This window comes from Urocitellus parryii, chromosome 14, assembly GCF_045843805.1.
Source record: "Urocitellus parryii isolate mUroPar1 chromosome 14, mUroPar1.hap1, whole genome shotgun sequence".
Classification (NCBI taxonomy): Eukaryota; Metazoa; Chordata; class Mammalia; order Rodentia; family Sciuridae; genus Urocitellus; species Urocitellus parryii.
The window spans coordinates 4,669,668-4,686,441 of record NC_135544.1 but is presented as its reverse complement, the minus strand read 5'-3'; positions in this window follow the sequence as shown (position 1 = coordinate 4,686,441).

Genomic DNA, 16,774 nt, shown 5'->3' with positions numbered 1-16,774 from the left:
CCTGATTTTAAAAATGGACAAAGATTTGAGTAGATATTCTCCAAATATGATTAGCAAATGGCCAAAATACAAACAGATGTTCAACACCACTAGTCAATAAAATGCAAATCCAAATCTTGATCAGATAAAACCTTACACCCTTTTAAATGGCCATTATATTAAAACAAAAATAAGTAAGAACATGGAGAAGTTGGAACATTTTCCACTGTTGGTAAGAATGTAAAATGGCACAGCTGCTAAGGAAAATGCTATGGGGAGTCCTCAAAAAATTTAAATAGAATAACCATATATGACCCATCAATCTCATTTCTGGGTACAAATCCAAAAAAAAAATGAAAGCAGAATCTTGAAGAGATATTTGTATACCATGTTTATTTAAGCATATTCAGAATACTCAAGAGGTGTAAGCAACTTAAATATCCACTGGCAGGTAAAAAAAGAAAATATGTTTATACAATGAAATATTATATAACATTTAGACAGGAAATACTGTCAAATGATACAAAATGGATAAAATTTAAGAACATTATGCTAAGTGAACTGAACCATGCACAAAAGAACATGTACTGTGTCATTCCACTTACCTGAGGTATCTAAAGTAGTCATCTTAGAAAATAGAATGATGGTTGCCAGGAGATAGGAGAAAGAAAGAAAAACTATTTGCTGTTCAACAGGTATGGAGTTTTAGTTTTGAAAGATGAAAAAGTTCTAGAGATCTGTTCTATAACACTGTGCATCATTGCTCTAATTTAAAAAAAATAAGATGGTCAATAAAAAAAATAACATAAAAAGCACCTGGCCTGCTAATGAGCTTCAAAGAAAGAATAGCACAGGAGACAAATGGGACACTGCATGATCATGTGTAATGAGATCTGTCCATAAAGAGTCCAGTATTATCAAATCCATATCATAAAGTTATGTGAGCACAGCAGCCATCCCTTATAAACTGGGCCCATCTATGACTTCAGTATATAAGTTACACAAAAAGCCGGTCCAGATCCTAATGGTATCCATTCACTAATACTTCTCTGCATTATCTCTCAGTCACAGCTTTGTGAGAGGTGGGTGACGTGATTCCCTGCTGAAAAAGGAGGATTATATGAGTGTGTTTCATGAATGGGTCAGTTTAATATATTCACATACAATGAAAATGTACTATTGCCACACTCGAGCCTCACTCAAAGAAAGATGATAGAAAGGTGAAGTCTTCCTAAGAGAAGATTTTTGAACAACATAACCACCTTGTCAAATAATGTGTGGAGGGAAGTATCGGAGATAAGGATATGCATGGACTCCTAGACAGCAGACAAAGGCCTGAGTTAGTCAAAGGTATGAAAGATCAGAGATAAGCTATTCTGGGAGCACCTAATGATGTGCATCAAAAGCGTGGGGAACTTTGTATCACAAATCAACATTCATCAGGTGGTATCTACTCCAGAGGAGGCACTAAACAGAGTAGGTAAAGAAAGTAGCTCATTTAGTCAAGATGTTATCTAGTTACCTCCAGCCACCTTATTGCTGAAAGCGTGGGTCCAGTATTCCACAAAGTTGTGGGATTAGAAGAATGGATTTGCCCTCACCAAAGTATGTTACTGCTGCTAATGAAGACAGCAGAGACGAACTCTGAATCATAGTACTACAAGATCTCATAAGGAGACCAACCAGCCACTTGGTAGCAAGTTGATTTTATCAGTTTTTCATCTTGGAGGAGGAAGAAATAAAAATCCACAGAGTAAAAATTTACCTTCCCCACCCATATGGCTTCAATAGCACAGCTATCCATAAAGCTCAAAAAATGAATGATCCACCAAATCAGCATTGCCTTAAATTCAGTGGATTCACAATGGGAAACAGGAAGTGTGAATCATGAGATTCACTGCAACACTTAGAAGTGACCAACCTGATATAACATTGAAAAGCCTTTTTATAGGTACAGTTAAGAACCCAAGTTGGATAAGACAATATTCATTTTTAGAATATTTTCCTTTAAGATTTAGGATAGGGGCTGGGGCTGTAGCTCATTGGTAGAGCACCCGCCTCGCATGTGTGAGGCACTGGGTTCCATCCCCAGCACCACATAAAAATAAAGACATTGTGTCCAACTACAACTAAAAAAATATTTTTAAAAAAGATTTAGGATATACTTTGAATCAAAAACCATTAAATGTTACATGTCCCTTATAGACAGAAAACATTGGGATCAGGAACCAAAGAATTAAGGTAGGAGTGGCTCTACTTAGTCATTAGACCAGAGACCCCACATCTACTTGCAGAAAAAGTAGGCCCACATCTCCATCATGTCAGCTTAGGTACAGAATTCCTCAACAAAACGCCTAAAGTGCAAGAAGTAATATCAAGAATCAATCCATGAAATGGTATTAAAGTAAGAAGCTTCTTCATAACAAAGGAAACAATAAAAAATGTGAACAGAATTCCTACAGAAGGGGAGAAAATCTTTGCCATTTGCACCTCAGATAGAGCATTAATCTCCAGGATATTAAAAAAAATTTGAAAAACTTAACACCAAAAAAAAAAATAACCATATCAATAAATGGGCAAAGGAATTGAACAGGTACTTCACAGAAAAAGAAATACGATCAGTCAACAAATATATTAAAAAATGTTCAACATCCCTATCAATAAGAGAAATACAAATTAATGCTACACTGAGGTTTCATCTCACTTAAAAATAGCTTTGAGGCATGGCTGACATTTAGAGGTCATCAGTGGGCTTAAGAACTAATTGTTCTCAGTGATAGGCTGATTATCAACATCTTCTATTGAATCCACTCCTTGCCCTGTGGAATCACTTTCAAAATAAACCAGCACTCAAATCCAAATCATGGTCTGCTTCAAAGGGAATCCAATAAAAGCAGGATACTTTTAATCCATATCCACCTGATACCAAAGCTAGACCTCTTAACCACTATGCAGTATCTTTCAAAGTATGGTGTGTGGCATAATTACCTTATGATCACTTGGAGGTAACTGTTTAAAATGAAGTTTCCTAGAGAAATCTGGGTCTTGAACTAGAGCTTGAGAGTCATGTCAGTATTTTGGATCTATTAAGATTCCCAAGAATAAGGAATATTTTCTTTCTGAATCACTTACAATAAACCTGATTTTCTACATTCCCGTATGTAGATTTGTGAATTGCTTTAGTTTTAAATATATTTTACTATTTCTTAGTAGGTCAAGTATTCAAACAATTAGAACAAGAAAAATTTGTAATTACAGAAAAATGAAATTCAAGGAAAATATGGCTTGATGCAGAGAATCTTTTGCCTTTAATTGTCTCTCTACAAATAATGTCCCGTGGGGCCCTGGAAAAGCCAGTTAACTTCCTAGTGTCTGTGCTTCCTTATGTGTTAAATGGGACTCATAACCCTTATGATGTAAGGGCAATAAACAGATGAATTATTTAATGTTAGGTGATCTATAATCTGCCACATAATATTATTTTGAAGATGCCCATACATTATTCATTTGAATGCATTATTTGAGTACATAATCTCTCACAAATTTCAGATATTATACGCATTTTTTATAGGTCCCTATCAGTTACATGTTCTAGGGATATTTTTAGCTAGAATGAGTTTTATCTTAAGGTGACCTGGAGTGACATATTTTTTGGCTCTTTAAAAAGAGTGAAATTAACCTCTAAATATTGCTGTATTTTTTAGAAGTTCAGTAGACTCTTGGCATTCAGGCATTGAGAATGACAGTACTATGATTAGCATTTAGTATTCATGCCACCTAGAAATCAGTAGTTTCGTGATGGCGTGGATTTGCATGGCACACACTAAAAGCCTTGGGAGTGGGGAGCTGGTCATGATACCACTGCAGGACTCGAGCAGTCTCCTCCTCACCAGGCACTTGCCTTCGTCCCACTCTTCCCCTCCTCGCTCACATGCAGTAGCTGCTCCAAAGTGATACAAACTTAGTCTATTTGTGAAAAATGGCTCTTGTGGGAGAAATAAAGCATTGCTAGTGCTGGTGATGAAACTGAAAAGTGGAAGAAGTGCTTATTCTTAGCTCAAAAGAGAAAGATTTTTAATAAATTAAAGAGTGGAATGTTGAACTTGGCAAACAAAACCAGGCTTCGATGGAGTCCACCGAGCAGGTATGTGGAAACCAGAAAAGTCACATCTTGAAATTATTTTCACAAATGTCCTTACTGAGTCAAAATTTTATCTTTACCTTTCCTTCTTTTTTTTTTTAAAAAAAGGTCTATCTGAGGGTCAGAAAAGGAGTTTTAAGTTTTGAATTTTACTTTATAACCCTTTATAGGAGAGGTTATATGTTGTAATAATGTTCACTTACAGTCCTTTCAATAGTGTTTTAATTCTTTTGCATTTTGAAGGAGGAAATCACCATCTCCAAGTGAAAATGTTTCCTCCTCTTTTTTTTTAACATTTACCACTAAACTGTTTATTTTTATTGTTTCATATTAGCACTTCAGAAATAATGTTTAAAAAAAAGTGATACCTGTCATGCTTCTATTGTTCTTAAGTTGAATTGGAATATTCCTCAGGATTCCCAAAGTATATTTTATTGAACAGTTATACTCCTTAAGATTTTTTATGACAAATTCGAGTTTAGAAGCCTGTCATACTTTGCTCCCACCTTAGAGAGTCTCAGAGCATATTTACCAATTAAAAGTACTGAGCAGCCCTGAAATTTAACCTCTGTGGTTTCATTTTGTTTAATACTGAGTTAAATGACCAAGAGATTAGAAAAATAGAAAAAAATAGTTCCCAACAATAGTATGAAGCCAAAAAGATTCAATATCACATTAAAGGAGGAAAAAAAAGGTCAGTTTTTAATCTCATCATCTGGCGAGTTGGCAGATACATGATTGAGATTAAGAGCAGCAGTGTGAAGAGAAGCTGTTGGCACAGCTGATGCAGCTGTTGAATGACTACCAACACTTCTAACTACTGGGAAGGGTCACAAAGGAAAACTTTCTAATGTCAACAACTGCCATATAAAAACTGAACGATTATTGTACCAGAGATCACTTACCACCAAGTTTTGTTGACTTCTGAGACAAACAATGCTTCTGCTTTCTTTTGTAGACTGGATCAAATAAGCAATTAGTTTTTCTGTTAAAATCATGATTTTTTTTTTCAATTCTCTGCTCTAGAGGCTGCAATGTGATCCATAACCATATGCTTTCCATGGTCTTGTTCATTAGAGTAACCCCATGCTCCATAAAACTGACTACGTAATAAACTTCATAAAGTCAATTTACACAGAACCAACCTAGATGACCTGCAGTAGATGAATGCATAAAGGAACTGTGGTATATAAACATAATGGAATATTATTCAGCATAAAAATAGAATAAAATCATGGCATTTGCAGGATGGAGTTGGAGAATATAATGCTAAGTGAAGTTAGCCAATCCCAAAACGCCAAATGCTGAATGTTTTCTCTGATTTAAGGATGATGATTAATAATGTGGTTGGGGTGGGGCATGGGAGGATTAGATGAACTCTAGATAGAACAAAGGGGAGAGGGGAAGGAAGTGGGGAAGGGGATTGGAAAGGCAGTGGAATGAGATGGACACCATTACCCTAAGTACATGTATGAAGACACAAATGTGGTGACTCTACTTTGTGTACAAGAGAGAGATGAAAAATTGTGCTTTCTATGTGTAATATGAATTGTAATGTATTCTGCTGTTATATGTAATAAATTAAAATTTTAAAAAAGTCAAATTTATAAAATGCATTGATACTTTCTTCCCCCAACTTGGGTATACCCATGAAAGTTTTAAAATATTTTAAAATTCTATATTGCTCTTTCCTTTTAACAGTAGCATCAATGCTCTTCTGTGGGATTTGCCTAAAGTTTTCTTTTGAGTTAGTCAAGTTTAAATATGAAAACTCCATTTTTTAAATATTTTGAGACTTTGTATATATATTTAGATATTCTATATTCCCTTTAGTCAACACTGGTAATGTTAACATTTATTAAGGTTTTTTTTGCCAATTTAGAAAGTCCAAGAAATATTCTATTATTCATGGCTATAGAAAAATATACCCTATAACATTTTCTTTCTAGTCTTTTTTTCAATCTTGGAAAGGAAAAGGGAAAAATTAGAAGAAAATAACAAAGATAGGAGTAAAAATCCCAAGGGGACTGAAAAAGACCTAAATCTAACAGGATGGAATATAAAAATCTGCTTTTACTATTCCTTTCTATATACCTTGTTTATAAAGAGAGGACCTATCACATGGAAAAAGTGAAGGGAGAAAAACTAGGTAAAAGATGGGCTTCCAGACATTAGGCAGATCACTGTCAATCAAGTTTCTTCAGCTATAAGAAAAAATGGTTAATATCAACTATATCCTGTTTTGGTGTGAAGATTACATAAAATATTCTATAGCTCCCTGAAACACAATCCAATATAGACATAAACCATTAGAATTTCTTTACAGATTGCTAACATTCTGTTCCTGACTTGCTTTCCTCTAGTGAACTTCTAGTTTTTAAAAATATGTCCTTTATATGCATTTAAGATGACAAAAAACATTATACAAGGTATTGCAGGTTCTGGCTGACATAATTGTTCAAGGAGAAAGTCTTACATAAGCAGTTGCTGCATTTTTATTACTACTAATAATTATTGTTATCAACATGGTCTTCTAGACTAATTTAAAGTAAGCCTCAATAAAATATAACTTTGGAACCCACCACTGCCCATCTTAAAAGAATCAGCACTAGGGCTGGGGTTGTGGCTCAGTGGCAGAGAGCTCGCCTAGCTCGTGTGAGGCCCTGGGTTCGATCCTCAGCACCACATAAAAATAAATAAATAAAATAAAGGTATTGTGTCTAACTACAACTAAAAAAATAAATATTAAAAAAAAAGAAAGTCAGAAATGAGTAAAGGGTATTATATTAAAACTATGTGAAACTCTGATAAATTTGCTGAAAAGAGAGAAATATCTTGGTCTTCAATCCGCCTACCTATCTTTTGTTTATTAACCTTTCTGCCTGTGCAACCTTCTAGCTAATTTCCCATCCTTGACCTAGGCAAGCTGTAATTGGTTCTACAGTACTAGTTCCTGGAAAAGTAATTCGATTTTTTCCTTATCTCTTTTTAACATCACTTCCCTACTTTTATTTGTCTCTTACAATATTGGAAATATCTTGTTGGAAAAGAGTTTATTCTTCCTGAAAAGCACCAGTTTAGGTTTTACAAACTTTCCTAACTTCCTTTCTGCCAATATCATCCCTCCCGTTGGTGGAAAACAGTATCTGGTCATTAATAGCATGAACTGAGAATCAATCAATCAATCAATAAAGAGGGTATAGATAGTTGAAGCTAAAAGTGTTGCCCATGGAAATATTCTATCACACATTACTACTTGTATAGAAATGAATCTCTCTAGAGGAAAAAGCCAACCAAATACCCTTCTCCACACTATTGGTAGGTGTCACATTGTGTAGCTGCAATGAGTTTGAAGGAGGGGGAAGTGCTAGTACTCCTGTCGAACTCTGGACTAATCTGCATGTCAGATGCCCCACAATGGAGATATTACATTAAAAATGAACTTCATGAATTTCATGAGTTTATTTTGGGGATTATGAAAAAGGGAGGACCATCCCATAAATGTAAAATATTTAGATAAGCAGAGGCAAGGAAGGCATAAAGGCTGTACTACAGAAGAGCAAATCTAATTTTCTCCTATCTCTCTTCTCCAGCAGATAACCCAATTTCTTAGGATAAAACAACTGAGACGGTCGAACAAAGATGAAGAAAACCAGGTGAACAACTATAAATAATTGACTTATACTGTGAGCCACAGAGGTACATGTCACTTGGGAAACTAATGTTTGTAGAACATTTAATTTGTAAATCACCTTCAACACTCGGTCCTTACATTCCTCCTGTGTTAGCGGTATTATTTTGATTACATTCTCACTTTTCAGATGGAATAAAGAAAGTAAGACTGTGAGATTCCCGATGACTGGCACTTTACTTACAGCGAATGATAAGGTTCAAGACATGCTGCACACAATAGGGCACCTTAACATTTGAAAAACCAGTAGAAGGAAAGACATGCTCACCTATTCCTCACCCTTCTTCTCTGAAGTAGGTAATAAACTTTCACTCCAGAGGTGCCTACCCTATGCCCAGAGGAAAGGCGTACCCTTCTGTCTTTATTTCTGAAGACACAGAAGAATTAGAAAAAACAGGCCTTGCTAACCACCCCCACCCCCAGGCTATTACCACTCATCATACAACTTTGTGTCTTTTGTCTAATTATACTTCTCTAAGACCATGTACTCCTTAAAATTAAGCACTCAAACACACAGGTAAACCCATTTATGAGGACTTCATTTCTTTATGAAGGCTGCATTGTTGTGTAAAACTTACATTAAATCTGTATTTATTTTTCTTGTTCATCTAAATGTTGCTAGAAGGCTCTCAGCCAGGAACCAATAATGACTAAGAAAAGATTTCTATTTTTCTATGGTTTCTTCTCCCTTCTGCTACTAAGCACAAAGCTGGGAGCCAAACACAGGTAGCTTATCTGCAAATCCCATGCATTCCCATTATTTTCAGGCAGTCTCACTCAGGTAATGGGGAAGTATGATCAATCCATGTGAAATAACAGAATTAAACAGAACACATAAAGGGAACACTGGGTGAGTGTCCTCAGTCAACTGACAAAGTACAGCTGGTGGAATCAGATGGCATACTTTACTATTGGTAGTTGTCTCTGAAGCAACTCTGATAGTAACCTAAAGGATTCTTATAGAATTAATATAATGGTATCATATGAAAAATACAATAACATGCATGTAAAACACATATTGATCAGTCTGCTTAATACTTGGATTTCCACTCCACTTTTTCCAATGCATGCACCCTGATGTAGACAAAATCTCCTTTTGGCCCTGGCTTTCCTCCACCTCAAAAGACTCACAAGACCTTACACTTCCTTTCTTTCACACAGACACTGAATGTATTATTTAAATAATTAGTAAAATGGTTGAAAAAACATTCAAAGGTATCCTCTTGTGTTTGGAGAATGATATCAAGTGCTGTCTGAACTTGGGATTTAGACTTTCAGAGACTCTGATCAGTTATTCTGTCATTATTCTTTCCTGAATTTTGCTATAAGCTATAAAAATTGGTCTTTGAAAGCTTTGGATAATCAAAAAATGGTGAAGAGGTTTCGAGGTGACTCTTCAGTCTTCTCCAAATTACTTTGGGCACAAGGATATAAGATCCTTCTCCCCCTTACAATAAGTGCCAGCTATTGAATCAATGTTGTAAACCATGACCAGAGCCGTCCTAAGTGCCTGGTGCCAGGTTCTTTTGGTTTTCTACATTAGCATACAGTTACATGGTTTCTCTGCTCCAAGAAAAAGCCCTGAGACAACTCTGCTGTCAAAAATGTGTTTTTCCCTAAATGGGAGGTCAATAGCATCTCCATATCCCCAGCCGAGAAGAAGAAATGAGATGCCAAGTTGTGACGCCCACTAATCACCTACCTTTCAAGGTTTGATTTGGTAATTTTCCTTAAGGATGAAGAAGCTAACAAAAATGCTTTCAAGATGGAAAGGGGGCTTGTAAACCTGCCTGACTGATTATTTTCTGCCTGAAAGCAATAAACATCTGTTTTCCTGATAAAGTAACCAGGTTCATATTTGAGGGGAACAAAGCTATTTACTTGGCCTCCAATTATTGATTCTTCTTGAGAACATTACCCCGAGGGCTCTATGCAGTGAAATACTACACATTACCCTAAACCCTCTAGTTTCCCCTTATACATTCTGTCAGCCCAAATTCCATGCCATGAGACATTTTTTTCATACTATAAAATGTTGGCAAATGCTGTTGAGCACAAGAAATAGGAAATAGCTGTTTATATTGACTGAGATATTTTGGGCTAGTCCAAAGCTCAGAGAAAAGCATTTATCTCACATATCAATAAATCTTACTCCTGAAAAATCAGAAGTAATTTCTTAGGACCTAAATAGCTAAGTAAGTCTCAAATGAGATTGAAATTTTATCTTTATTTTTTTTAAAGAGAGAGAGAGAGAGAGAGAGAGAGAGAGAGAGAGAGAGAGAATATGAATGAATGAGAATTTTTTAATATTTATTTTTTAGTTTTCGGCAGATACAACATCTTTGTTTTTATGTGATGCTAAGGATCGAACCCGGGCCACAAGCATGCCAGGCAAGTGCGCTACCACTTCAGCCACATCCCCAGCCCAAAATTTTATCTTTATTTTTTGAACCCCTGGTTCTTGACTAACAAAATTTTATTCCATTGTCTGGGGTTGGAGTTTTGGCTCAGTGGTAGAGCACTCGCCTAGTACATGCAAGGCCCTGGGTTCAATCCTCAGCACTGCCTAAAAATAAATAAACAAAATAAAGATATTGTGTCCAACTACAAATAAAACAAATATTTTTTAAAAAACTATTCTTTCTTTTATTTCATTCACTTTTCAACAAAACATTTTGAGTATTATTATATGCTGGAAACTTTTCGGTACTTAAAAAAAAAAACTTTAGTATGCAAAAGACACTAATCCCTGTCCTCCTGGAAATGTATATTCTAGCCAATAAATAATAAGTTTAAAATATAAGGAGACTGCATAATGTAAAGAAGAAATTCAAAATAGAGCAGAGTACTAGAAATCAGGAAATCCAGAGGTAGGTAGTAGATGAAGGATACTTGCAGTAGGTGATAGGATAAGGCTCACTGGAAGGATATATCTGAACAAAGGCTTAAGGAGATGAGAGTTATCCATGTGGAAAGAGGAAAGGGAAGTGCATAGAAAAGAGCGCAAGAGTCTGCTGATGAAGTTCAAGGGTTTCAGGAAATCAATATGCCTGAAGACCAGTGGCGGAACAGGAAAGCAGGAGGACAGATGTTCAGAGAAATAGGATTGGGGCAAGCACACGGAAAGTGAACTACATAGACCAGACCCTTCGACTGATGTGAGGATTTTGGCTCGTACTCTGGAGTGAAATAAAATGTTTGTCACAGGATACAGAGCAATGAAGCCACATGATCTGACTCACATTTTCAAAGGATGATTTATTGAAAGAGGTTGTGGATATTGGGTAGCAAGTGTAGAATCAAGGAGTTTCTACAGAGACCACTAATCCCAAAAGAGTCTCAGAAAAGGGGTGTAGCAGTAGAGGTGGTATTAAGTGAGGGGTTGTGGATATACTTTGTTTAGTCAATAGGGTTGCACATTAGATTACATGTGATTCAAGCATGACATCAAGATTTTTGACCTGAACATTTAGAAGGATAGAGGTATATTGACTGAGATGGGGAAAAGTGTGAGTGAAATAAATTTAAGGAAGACTACGAGTTATTCAGCCTTGAATATATTTCATTTGAATGTCTGTTAGTTATCTCAGTATAGATGTTGCATAGGCAGTTGGATTTATACGCCTTAGTTTCAGGTAAAAGATCTGAGACTTAGGCATACCTATTATATTTAATGTCATGCTGCTGGAGGACATTATAAAAAAAAGTAAATGTAGATGGGAGAAACAAAGTTTGAGCTTGGGGCTTGAGAAAATTGAAGGTTTAGTGATAAGAGGAGAAGCCAGAGATGGAGGCTGAGTATTGGTGAAGTTGAAGACAAATTCAGAGCGTGATGTTCTAAAGACCCAGGTGAAGAAACCACACCATGGAGAAGGGAGTTAATGAACGTACTAAATACTAATGTACAGTGAGATGGAGACTGAATTTGACCCTGGATTTAGCTACATGAATCTTATTAATGACTTTGATTAGAGCTGATAAAAGTGGAATGGGCCTTAGAATACAATTGGAGACAAAAGGTATTATTACATATTTTGTTAAGGACAGAAATTGGAGTGGAATTTCTTGGGAGCAGATGCAATCAAATTAATTTCTTTTAAGATTAAAAAAAAGCATCAACATAATTTCATGTTGATGGACACAATTTAGGAAAGAGAAAATAATGATGAACAGAGGGAAGTATTCATGAAAAATTGCCCTTAGGTGAGCAAGAGCAGATGGGGTCTGTTGTACCGGTTGGAATAGTTTGGAATGTGAGCACAAATATTCCATCTGTGGTTACAGTGGGAGGCAGGTGCAACCATAGGTAAGTGGGTAGATTTGATAGTGTGAACAGTGCAGAATCCTGATGGTTTTCTCAGTAAGAAACAAGGTCATCAGGTAAAAATGAATAGGTGAAGAATTTCTAAAGGCTTAAAGAAAGAAGAGAATGGGAAATAGTTATTTATGCCCTCTATAATCAAAGTGAAGTAATTGTCCCTTTGAAATCACCCGAGAAGTTGTTAGAACTGCACTCTCATGACTCAGAAATACTGAATCAAAACAGCATTTGAACAAGATCCCCAGGTCTTTCATATGCACATTGAAGTTTGAGAGACTTTGACCTTGGCAGTATATTTTAGTAGAAAGAATATAAAGACCTTTGAGCCAAATAAATTGAATTCTGTTATTTAGAAATCATGTGAAAGTTAAGAAAATTACTTAACCACTATCTAAAAAGTATCCTCATCTGTAAACTGGAAAGAATGATTAATAGTAGCATAAAAGACGAGAAAATGGTGACCAGTGGCAGTAACTGTACTAATAATTACAATAGATAACATTCAGTGAGCAGTCATCAGTCAGAGTCTTGGCAAAGAACAGAATTCACTCAGATGGTTTCAATTAGTGGTTCTCAACTCTGACTTCATTACCTGTAGAGGTGCTAAGCAAGGTCCTCCCCAGGCCTGTGACGTTCATCTCTGGGGATGGGGGGTTCAGGTATTGGTAGTTTCCTAAAGCTCCTTTGGTGATGATAACATGTATCAGGGGCTGGGAACCATTGAATTAAATGGACTGAGTGCAATGAAAGGACTACTTGCAGAGAGGTGGGCAGAGTTAAAGACCAAAAATGAGAGGTTGAAACACCCCAAGTCTAGAAGTACAAGAAAGGCATTGACTTACCTGGACCTCCAAAAAGAATGGATGGAAACAAGGGTGCAGTAGTGGAGGAATGGCCACCTGGTAGCATGTAGCAATGAGTTGCTTCTAGAGAAGTAAGCAGAAGTAGGATGCAACAGGAAGTAAGTTCTCTACTCTCTCTCTCCTCCCACTTCCTGTGACATTTTCTCCCATTGGATAGCTCCAAACTGAAGCTAGCTGGCAAGGGAACCTGGGTGATGTAGTTCTCCAAAGAGGACCCCCTTCCTGGGAAGAGCAGGCCAAATAGGAGTTGCTGAGGGGTCATATGGAGAATCAGATGATTCCACTCCAATTTTTGTCCAAGTACTTTGTATGAATTAACAATTTAGTAAATGTTTTATTCTTTTTCAATAAAACCCAGTACTATTTTTTTTTTAAAAAACCAAGAATTATAAACCAAGTCAATTAATGGAAATACTTAAATATCTCTAAGTTGTCACATGCACTGTCACCAGAAGAATGCTTCAAGTTGTTCCCCAGTGGAAACAAACTGAGAGCCCAGGAGACTCAACACTCACATTCTGTGAGGTAGCAGATTCTCCCGGCTACCAGAATTTTGATAATCATTTGGTTGTCACAGTATAACCTGAGTGACAAGAGAACCTGCCTTGATCCTAACAGCTTTCTAATTTGTCTTAGGAAAACATTGCAGGAAGACACAGTGGGCCCATACACTGAGGATACCGTTAGAATTCTATATGAAGCGATACGAAGCCTACAGGACTATATATCTGTAAGTTCTTTTGTTCTTATAATCTTATAATATTTATTTTGACATAAGAAGCAGTACTGGGGAAAGAAGCACAAAGTATGAAATGGTTGGAAGGAAGGAGTAGACAACTGGCTGAAAGGTGTTGAAGAAGAGTCCCACCCAGTCAGGACTGAACGCAGAACATAACCATATTTTAGAGCTATTTAAAAATTGAACCATGACATTTAAAAGAAGTTCATATTTAGAAGAGGGAGTTGTGCACCACCCAGAGAGAAGTTGAAGCAATGGTTTCTGTGATTTCTCAGTTGACTCTGATGGGAATGTAGCTGATAAGAAAATAAGCAACTGGGGAGTGGAAATGAGGCAGGAAAAACTCATCCCCTTCTTACAAGTCAGTTTCTTATGTGGTGATCCTTGAAAGGTGAGTTATTCACCCCAGACAGAGATTCAACCAAGAGATTTTATTGGGGGGCTGCCCTAAGGGGAAGAAAAGGAGAGGCAGAGATCAGAGACAGGAGAGGAGGAGGGCAGAGAGAAAGAGAAAGAGAGCAGAGAGACAGAGAAAGAGGGCAGAGAGAGGAGAGAAAGAAGAGGGAGAGGGCAGAGAGGGAGAGCTTGCAAGTTTCCGCTTAAGAAAGGTTGTGTCGACCACCTGGTGGTTGCTAGTTGGCAGGGTGACTGGGAAGCTGGCACTGTGTCCAGCAGGGATTGGTTGAGAAAACTGTTGAATTGGGCATTCTGTTCTTCCGCTTGGTGCCCTTTGGAGTGGAGGGAAGGTAAGAAATTCTGTGATGTTCTCCCATGAGATGGAAACTTAATTTCAGTGGGGAGTCTCCCACACACCTAACAATCCTGTTCCACTTATGGAGCAAAAAGGTAAAGCCCAAGAAAGCCAAGACTGGGACTGAGACCTCAGGATAGGGACAGAGCTGACTCTTTTCTTCAAGGTGGCACAAGTGTATTTCATAAAGGCATTTTTCAAGGTGATGCTGTTTGATATTTCGCTTTTCCTAACTCCATTAAGCATAGTGTCCACCCGTGGTTATATCAACCAATTGCCTTCAGAATTCACCATAAGGCATCACTTTTGGTGAATGTGCTCCGAGGAAGGGATCATACTTCCTTAAGCGACCTACCTGTATGTCTGTCTGTGCAACACAGGATTGCCCGATGCCTAATGAGAATCTCATTGCAACAAGACCCAGTTTTCGTACCTCCTTGAACACATCTTCTACTTTTTAAATTTATTTTGTGTCTGATACATAAAAGGGTCAAAATAAAAGTCTTCTTAAAGGAGTTAGTTGAGGGGCTGGGATTGTGGCTGAGTGGTAGAGCACTTGAATAGCATGTGCAAGGCGCTGGGTTCTATCCTCAGCACCACATAAAAATAAATACATAAAATAAAGATATTGTGCCCAACTGCAACTTAAAAAAAAAAAGGTGTTAGTTGACATCATTTGGTTAGAGGGCTCTAGAAAAAAAGAAGTCTTCTACTCAGAGGCATTTTTTTAAAATATTGGAATTCAAGCACAGTGACAAGTCTATGGGAGAGAGAAGTTGGTCTCAAATCCCACTAGGCTCATAACTGCTGAGACTGATTTCATATCCAGCCACTCTACTAAAGAGTTAATGAGGGCTGTCTCAGCCTTGGTGATATTTATTTAACATGCATTATAATCCCAGCTGACACTTCCTAATGAGTTTATTGCTGCTATAGAGTCGAAGTTCCCCCCACTCAATAAGCATAAACTCACATGTCAAAAATGAAACATAGTCAGTCCTGATGCTTAAATGGCCTGTATCGATTCTCCAGCCGTCTAACTGCTTTAGTCTGGTGCCAGTCCTCTAATTTGTGCCCTGAAGTGGATAGCCTCACTTGATTTAGATGTCAGAATAAGACAGAAGATCAGTTTTAGAGATCAACCTAAATATTCTAGATAATGCGTTTGAATATATTCACCTTGCATTGTAAAACTTCTGGCTCTCACATAAACAAGGGCCCGAATAATATTCCCGTGGACATTTTGGAGTGTATTTTATCAAAGGAAATGTCCTCAGAGTCAAAACTTGCTGTGTTTTGTGCTTTATCTGTACAGAAAATTCCATTTAGAGAAATTTAATGCCAAGGCGGTAAGATCTGCATTCCTAAGGTATGACTATGTAGGGTATTGTCTTTGAATATGAAGTAAACACATAACCGAATGCTTGAATGAAACTCTCAGTGAAAGGATTTACTCACTTTTTCTAAGATTTGAAAAAACAGACGTTTTGAAGATGCTGACCAATTTACAAAACACCACTGTGTTCCCAGCTAAATTCTCTGCTTCAGAGAAATCATCTATCAATGCCAAAGAAATCCAGGAGGAACGAAAGGCTGACAACATGGACAGTCGCCAAACTTCTACTTAATGCTGGTACAAGAAAAACTAATTACCTTTTAAAAATTATAATAAAAATTCAAATGCTTAGAATTATAATCTATGCTCTGGACACATTTAAGATCTAGAAGGGTCTTTGAAGATGAACTACTCTTTAAAACAGGAAAAATTACAGAAAAACTGAAGTGACTTATTCAAGTTATAAGGGCTTGTTAAGAGGTGTTGGAAGGACTAGAATTCAAGTCCCATTTCCCAAAGCCATCTCTCTGGAAGGTTGAGATTTTGCTAGAGCAACATAATCTCACTATTTCTAGAGAAAGGGTCTATCTGTTAATATTTATATCACTGTACAGACAACATTGACATTTTAAAAAGAGTATTAGCAAATAATTCCTTAGATTTTTATATCCTTAGAAAACTATCTTTTCCCATTCTTCAGTCTATGGGTTTCCTTTAGATCTTCTTGAGGCATATACATAATGTTAGTTTAATTTGATACTCCATTGGTGATCAGCAGACATATAATCAGAAAACCAGAGGCTGCCCAAACTACTGTGGTGATCAACAGCAGAAGAGTTTTTTTTTAATGAACAAAAATTATGCATATTTATGAAATACCATGTAATGCTTTCAATACCGGTATTCATTATGGAATGTTGAAATTGGAGTGAGCCTATCTATCCCCCTAAATA